Raw genomic sequence first — 7,083 nt, 5'->3', positions numbered from 1 at the left:
AGCACAGGGTTACTTTTGAGCCTCCTGTTTTGCAGGAAAACAACAACAACCACAAAAAGAAAAAAACGCAAGAAACTAATGCCACTTTCTTCTTGACTCCTCTTTCAAGTTGCCCTTGAAAAGGAAATTACAGCAACAGCTTAGATGCAAGTCTGACATGCTTGGAGATATTCTCTATAAGTGTAGACACATACTAGATTATCATTCCAGTGAGTCTGTTCTGGTGCCTTTTAACCACATGCATATACTGTACCATGAGCCCATGAGAGAGCAGAGGGACAAGGAAACAATGGCTCATTACACAAAATGGCAGCAGAAGAAAAAAGGTTATTTCTTGTTGTCCAATGTTTTGTAAGATAAGTCAACATGGCATTTAGAGACCCGCTGAGACATTTTCTAATTAGGAGATGAGCTACATAATGAGAAAGTACAGAGGCTGTGTACTGAATAAGATTTCTATGTTTTATTAATTTCACTTTTGGCCATCTCTGCCCTAGCAATTTAGGTTTCTTTACTTTGGTAGACTTAGTTCTCAATAAGAAAAGATAACAGTTTTCGTTTTTCTCGTATGGGGAAAAAAGAGACACAACTGGATTTATTTTTCTTTGTGCGCCATTTAATTCAAACCTCTATTTTCTAAGGTCAGTGTTGTGCTTTATTTCTATTTATTTTTCCTTCCCTTATTAATGTTTCTGCTGTGGGGTCTACTGAATATTCTGTGGTGTTGTCCAGTTATACTGTGAGTCTTGGAGTCTTGTTTTAATGTTAAAATATTTGAAGAAGTACTAAGTTTTGTTTTTTTCCATATATGTTTCTCTCATATTTAAACATTTGTTGTACACTTTTATTTGATACTGTGACAATGACAACAAGATGTGATCAGTTTTGTGCCTATATACACCTCAGTGATTGCCATGTTGGCCATTTGCCTTTTAAAGACCTGATAAGGTCAAAATATTGTCTTTTGCCAGTCTAACCAAGTTTGGGTACTTTCAAACTAGTGTGCACATACTCTCCATTTTCCCTTAGGCTCACTGTCTCGCCATGAATATTTACTATATCACCATTCATGTTATCTTGTAAAAAGTAAGTCATCCTACCTGTCTGAGAGGCTGGAGGCTGGAGGTGTGAGGCGTTTGGAAGGGGAGAAATCACTTGTTGCTACAGCGGAGTGTCCAATGTCAGTGCCACACCATACCAATCAGTCACTGTACAAAAAAGAACAGACAATATGATAGACAGTGATGGGAAAGTGATGACCAACAATGAATTTAATATTTCAGTTTGAACCTAATCCATTGCCTGAGAGTATGTTGTGTGAACCTGACCTGACAAGCTCATAGTATATAATGTCTGAGCCCAACACAGTGAGTTTTTAACAGTGCTATGATGCTGTTGATGAATTGGTCAATCAGAGTAATTCATTCAGTCTGATTGGTAATTTTAGAGTTCTCAGGACACTGACCCAGATATCCGTAAGTCAGAGTAAAGATGACGTAATATAGCCAGTTATAAGCTAAATAAATAAATTTACAGCATGTACAAAAGGGAAACTGATCGGGATGCGAAATGAAATAAAATGTTAGATTTGTAAATAATAAAAAAAAAGTTCAAAACTGCAATGTGCGCATAAGATTTAGAAAAAGGAATTCTACACAAAACACGAAAACACGCAGATGAGAAACAGATGAGACGCATGCTTCGGAACTTCTAAACTTTCTTCATTCATTGATTCTTGTTCTGTTGCTCCAGGGAGGCGGTGACTCGTGCAGCCATACACAGGCTCAGGCACTTGGCTTTGCCTGATTGGTCAGGAGTCTGCCAGTGTGAGCCCTCTGACTGGCTGGGACTCTGGTGTCATGACAATCAGTTCCTGATTGTTTCGTTTTGGAGCGCACTGTGGAAACGCTCACACTTCCACCATGGCTGACATTTGAAACGCACCTTCATATGACTGGTATGTGGAATAATCACATTTGCACATAAAATTTAAGCAACACCTAGTTTGAACATAAAAAGACATACATAGACATTCTGTGAGAGAAAGGAAGGTTCACTAAATAAAAGTGCAATTCTTATTAGTACACAATCATAAATGAGAATCAAAAGTTAGAGTGTTGAGGTTAACCTGAAAGTCATTTTTCTGTGGTTGAGTTTTCAGACAGCTTGAGACAGATTTAAATCAAACCTCATGGGAACATTTTCATATAAACAGGTTCAGGAATCATTTATCAGCTTTACTAAATATTTCTAATTTCATTGTAGATAATTTAGACAAATTTTGGTTAAAATAATTTCACATTCTCAAATCTAAGAACCTTTTCATTGTTGTGGGGAGAAAGAAGCAAATATTAAGTGAATTTTTATGCTGGGCTTGTCACATTTCAGTGTGTCCTGTGGGGACAGAGAGGTTAGATAAGGGTGAGATGGTCCTAATGTCTGTGTTCCCCTGGAAACAAATCAGATAAGATGACCAACTGTCTTGGGCTTGTTTCAACTAGCTCACACCTATTGTCTAGAAGTTCAAGATGTGATTCTAGTGTAGTAAAAGTCACAAGGATTGGGGCGGAGATTGTCCATTGTAGTCATGGAGACGAGGCCGTGCCTTTTGATGTCAACCTATGATTTGTTTGCTGAGGGTGGTGTGTGTGAAGCTGTCTTTAGCTGAAACAAAGCACAGCAGTCAGCCAAGTTCTGGGGGCACGGCGATGTACTTTTTTCCCTCAATGCCTGGAATCAAAGTTAGTTTATTAATCATGGACTATGAACATTCTGAGTTCCTCAGAATAAAACATCTCTTCAAAATATCTGCTTTGGTCATTATACAAAAGATCTAGATATAAACCTCTCAGATACAGAGTTTCTTATTTCTAGTTTCTTATAGTTTTTAAAGGACTTAAGAAGGTTTGTTAATTTCCTAAATCATCTGCATCTGGTATGATTTTTAACAAACATTACTCAAACAGGAAGAAACGGTGCATTTGTTGAGGACTATTTTCATGGGTGGATTCATTCACTTTTCCACCAGCAGGATGATGCAGTATGTGTGGGATTGAATCAAAAATAAGATACTGGTTTGTTTGTCCATAATGAAGGAGCGTTCACTAAATAAAAGACAGTGCAATTCTTATTAGTACACAATCATAAATGAGAATCAAAAGTTAGAGTGTTGAGGTTAACCTGAAAGTCATTTTTCTGTGGTTGAGTTTTCAGACAGCTTGAGACAGATTTAAATCAAACCTCATGGGAACATTTTCATATAAACAGGTTCAGGAATCATTTATCAGCTTTACTAAATATTTCTAATTTCATTGTAGATAATTTAGACAAATTTTAGTTAAAATAATTTCACATTCTCAAATCTAAGAACCTTTTCATTGTTGTGGGGAGAAAGAAGCAAATATTAAGCGAATTTTTATGCTGGGCTTGTCACATTTCAGTGTGTCCTGTGGGGACAGAGAGGTTAGATAAGGGTGAGATGGTCCTAATGTCTGTGTTCCCCTGGAAACAAATCAGATAAGATGACCAACTGTCTTGGGCTTGTTTCAACTAGCTCACACCTATTGTCTAGAAGTTCAAGATGTGATTCTAGTGTAGTAAAAGTCACAAGGATAGGGGCGGAGATTGTCCATTGTAGTCATGGAGACGAGGCCGTGCCTTTTGATGTCAACCTATGATTTGTTTGCTGAGGGTGGTGTGTGTGAAGCTGTCTTTAGCTGAAACAAAGCACAGCAGTCAGCCAAGTTCTGGGGGCACGGCGATGTACTTTTTTCCCTCAATGCCTGGAATCAAAGTTAGTTTATTAATCATGGACTATGAACATTCTGAGTTCCTCAGAATAAAACATCTCTTCAAAATATCTGCTTTGGTCATTATACAAAAGATCTAGATATAAACCTCTCAGATACAGAGTTTCTTATTTCTAGTTTCTTATAGTTTTTAAAGGACTTAAGAAGGTTTGTTAATTTCCTAAATCATCTGCATCTGGTATGATTTTTAACAAACATTACTCAAACAGGAAGAAACGGTGCATTTGTTGAGGACTATTTTCATGGGTGGATTCATTCACTTTTCCACCAGCAGGATGATACAGTATGTGTGGGATTGAATCAAAAATAAGATACTGGTTTGTTTGTCCATAATGAAGGAGCACCCAGTGCAACACTGTGGCTCACTGATGTGTTTTAACAGCTGTTAGACAACAATCCAGCTATATAGCATGGAGGAATAAGATGTCAAGGTACACAACACACACCATATATGCACTTGTTGGATGCAATGATTCTTGGTTTGGGTCTTTTCAGAGGAATTTTGACAGTAAGAAAAATGTTTCGCTATAGATTTATTAAACATCTGACAAATGTCTCCTAAAAACTGATACTTTAAAAAGTCAAAAAGGAAAAAGATCTTAAGTATAGAAAAACCTTGCATCAATAGAGGGGCTGCTAATGATGGGCTACAGTATGATATCTGCTCAGAGCAGTTGGACTTTATTGCCACTGATCACATTTTTTAAAAACGTGAGCTCTTTAACATCTGACACTGCTGTAAGAAATAAGATGGTGGGGTTGAAGGTTAGCTCATAATCCACTGACCATGAAAACTGAACCAGACCTTGGCATGAGCACAGAACCCAACAAATCAAAACGCAGGCTTCCGCTGATTTGCAGTCAGGCCACGACAGTCCTTTCAGAACATTTCTGTCAAAAGTGTGGTCAGCTACTCAGCTCCCACCTGCTGCTTTGTTCTCAGGGATTTGTAGTATCGTGGCCGCCATATTAATAAAGCTGAATGAGGGCTCTTTTTAAAATAAACACATTTGCCAACACAGCGAGTAATTCAAGTAACATTACATTACAAATTGTCAGTAATGAGGCACCAGGGACAGCATCTGTGATCCGCAGAGGTCGACTATAACATTCTGCTTCACTGCTGAATTAAATGCGTCCTGAGTGCGATTTAACAGCCTTAACATGAGGAGGTACATACAAAGAGACAGGCAGAGGCCTGAGAGGGCGCGGTGCTCTTTGTAGAGGTCACAAACACACAATGCAACGGTGATACACAAACACTGCTGACAAGGGGAAAATGTGTGGATTTCTGAAGCACTGTAAAATGTATGAAGAAACGGATGTAAGGGTCATTTTACTGAGTGGCGCCATTAACATTGCTGCCCTTGTCTGGACCGGAGCTCAGATCAGTCTCACACACACACATGTGGCAAAACATGTACGCACATACACACAACAGCCTATTCTCCTCTTTTTACATTTCTCCTCTTTTCACCCTCAGACAAGGAGAGGTCAACATTTTAACTGCAGCGGCGAGGAGATGGCTTCCTTTCACCTTGACGGGCATATAATGAACATTTTTCATTTTGAGCTTAGCTTCACTTACAGAGTCAGTCAGCTATTTTCTCTTTGAACCTTTTTTCCCCCTTTCTGACATTTTCCCTCTGTGGTTTCACCAGGATGATCTTCACAGTAATTTTGTGCCCCTTTTAAAGAAATAGGGAACATTTCTGTTGATTTTTTTTTCTCAAAGCACTCATTTCCATAAAGGTCCCTGCATAACACCAAACAGGACTATGGTGCAGCAAGAAACACAGACAATATGCTAATCATATCTATTTCAATTAGAGCCCAGGTATCCATGAAATCCATATTATTTACTTACCGTGTAGAATTTTGCTTCACAGGGGAAAAAAATCTGCACCTTAAAGGAATGTGACAAATAATTTGATTGATGGGCTTCGTGTTTATGAACATGCACTAAGGTAGTGTATAGAAGGCATGAGGACTACAATAGTGCACACATACAGATTTAGAGGTGAACAAAATCACACAAAAAGGTGAAAGACTGTACAGATACAAATGACTACCTTTGTTCATCTAAAGTAAATCAACCCTGCTGTGTCACCTATGTTGACATTAGGCTTCATTCTAATGATTACGTTGCCAGTTTTCAACGAATTCTGTATTCTTTTAACACTAACCCAAAGCCTACCCAGAGGCAGGGCCACAGGGGTGGCCATGGTGCACCCCCGACAAACCAGCTCTGTAGTCATTTTGTAATTGCTTGTAGTCTCATTATCATGTTGCCTGACTGCTGGAGGAGGATTACTGGGTAGATGTTTGAGATTAGCACTGTAGGTAACCCACTCACTATTGACAGAGAAAACACTTCAGCCTGGGTTTTTGTTCAGTGAATGTTTCAAGTCACTGCTTTTAATGTTTTAATCAGCTTTGACACTTCTTTTAACTTTGCATTATATAGCTGGCAGCACAATGCCACTTTGGTTTGCAGCTCGGCTAACTGACAGAGATAGTTCCGTGCATTAACAAGGTGTTGCAGAATGTACAGTACATGGATATGAAAACACAAAAAGAATTTTTTCTAGTATGTAAAAATTCATAGCCTGTCTGTAATGCTTTGTCACACATTGTTGTCATTCTCTGATTCAAAGTCATGGATTAGCTTTACTGGTGGAAACAGAGGAGCTGCAGGAAAAGTGAAAAGTCATCATATGCATCTTGTAACCTAAGTTCTGCCAACGTCTTTATACCTAACAGAACATACATGTACACTGATGATTAATTATCTCTAAACCTAAAGCCTAACTGCAAACTAATCTAGACTGATTTTCAATGGTCAACAACACATAAAATGCAATAGAAGAAAAGCTCCTGTGTCCAAACACCCAGACTTGTATTCAAAATTCTAGCAAAACAGGAGCACGCACACAGTCACAAACACATTCATGCCCACCCAGGGGGGTGGGGATGGGGGGTGGGGTCTTTGGCAGGGTGCATTCCAAGACAGCTGGTGAAAACCGGGTGTGCTCTGGCTGCTAGAAAGAGCAGATTCAGGTGACATCTGTGCCTCCTGTTGCAGCGCAATAGTAGAAACAGTAAAAGTGAATTACAACATTAATGATAGTTTTCTGCAAGCTGTCGTTCCATATTACACATCCATTATTCCTTGCATGAGCACTCAGAGGCATCGTGAAAGAATAAGGCTACAGCATCTCTCGCAATCACCAGCTCTACACACACACACACACACACACACACACACACACAA

The 7,083-nt window shown here is 39.0% G+C and overlaps 1 protein-coding gene across 6 annotated transcripts in view; it reads right to left on the bottom strand.

Annotated features, from left to right (window-relative positions):
• The window catches only part of LOC109962837 (RNA binding protein fox-1 homolog 3-like), a 483,365-nt gene that overhangs the window by 302,866 nt on the left and 173,416 nt on the right, over positions 1 to 7,083 (bottom strand). For all 6 annotated transcript variants that reach the window (XM_020604885.1, XM_020604886.1, XM_020604889.1 and 3 more), the window contains one exon: positions 1,101 to 1,208. The gene's annotated coding sequence lies outside the window, so the exon portion shown is untranslated. The remainder of the gene's footprint in view (positions 1 to 1,100; positions 1,209 to 7,083) is intronic.

This window comes from Monopterus albus, unplaced genomic scaffold (genome assembly GCF_001952655.1).
Source record: "Monopterus albus unplaced genomic scaffold, M_albus_1.0 scaffold68.1, whole genome shotgun sequence".
Lineage (NCBI taxonomy): Eukaryota > Metazoa > Chordata > Actinopteri > Synbranchiformes > Synbranchidae > Monopterus > Monopterus albus.
Note: the sequence above shows the minus strand (reverse complement) of the source record. Positions and strands in the feature narration are given on the sequence as shown.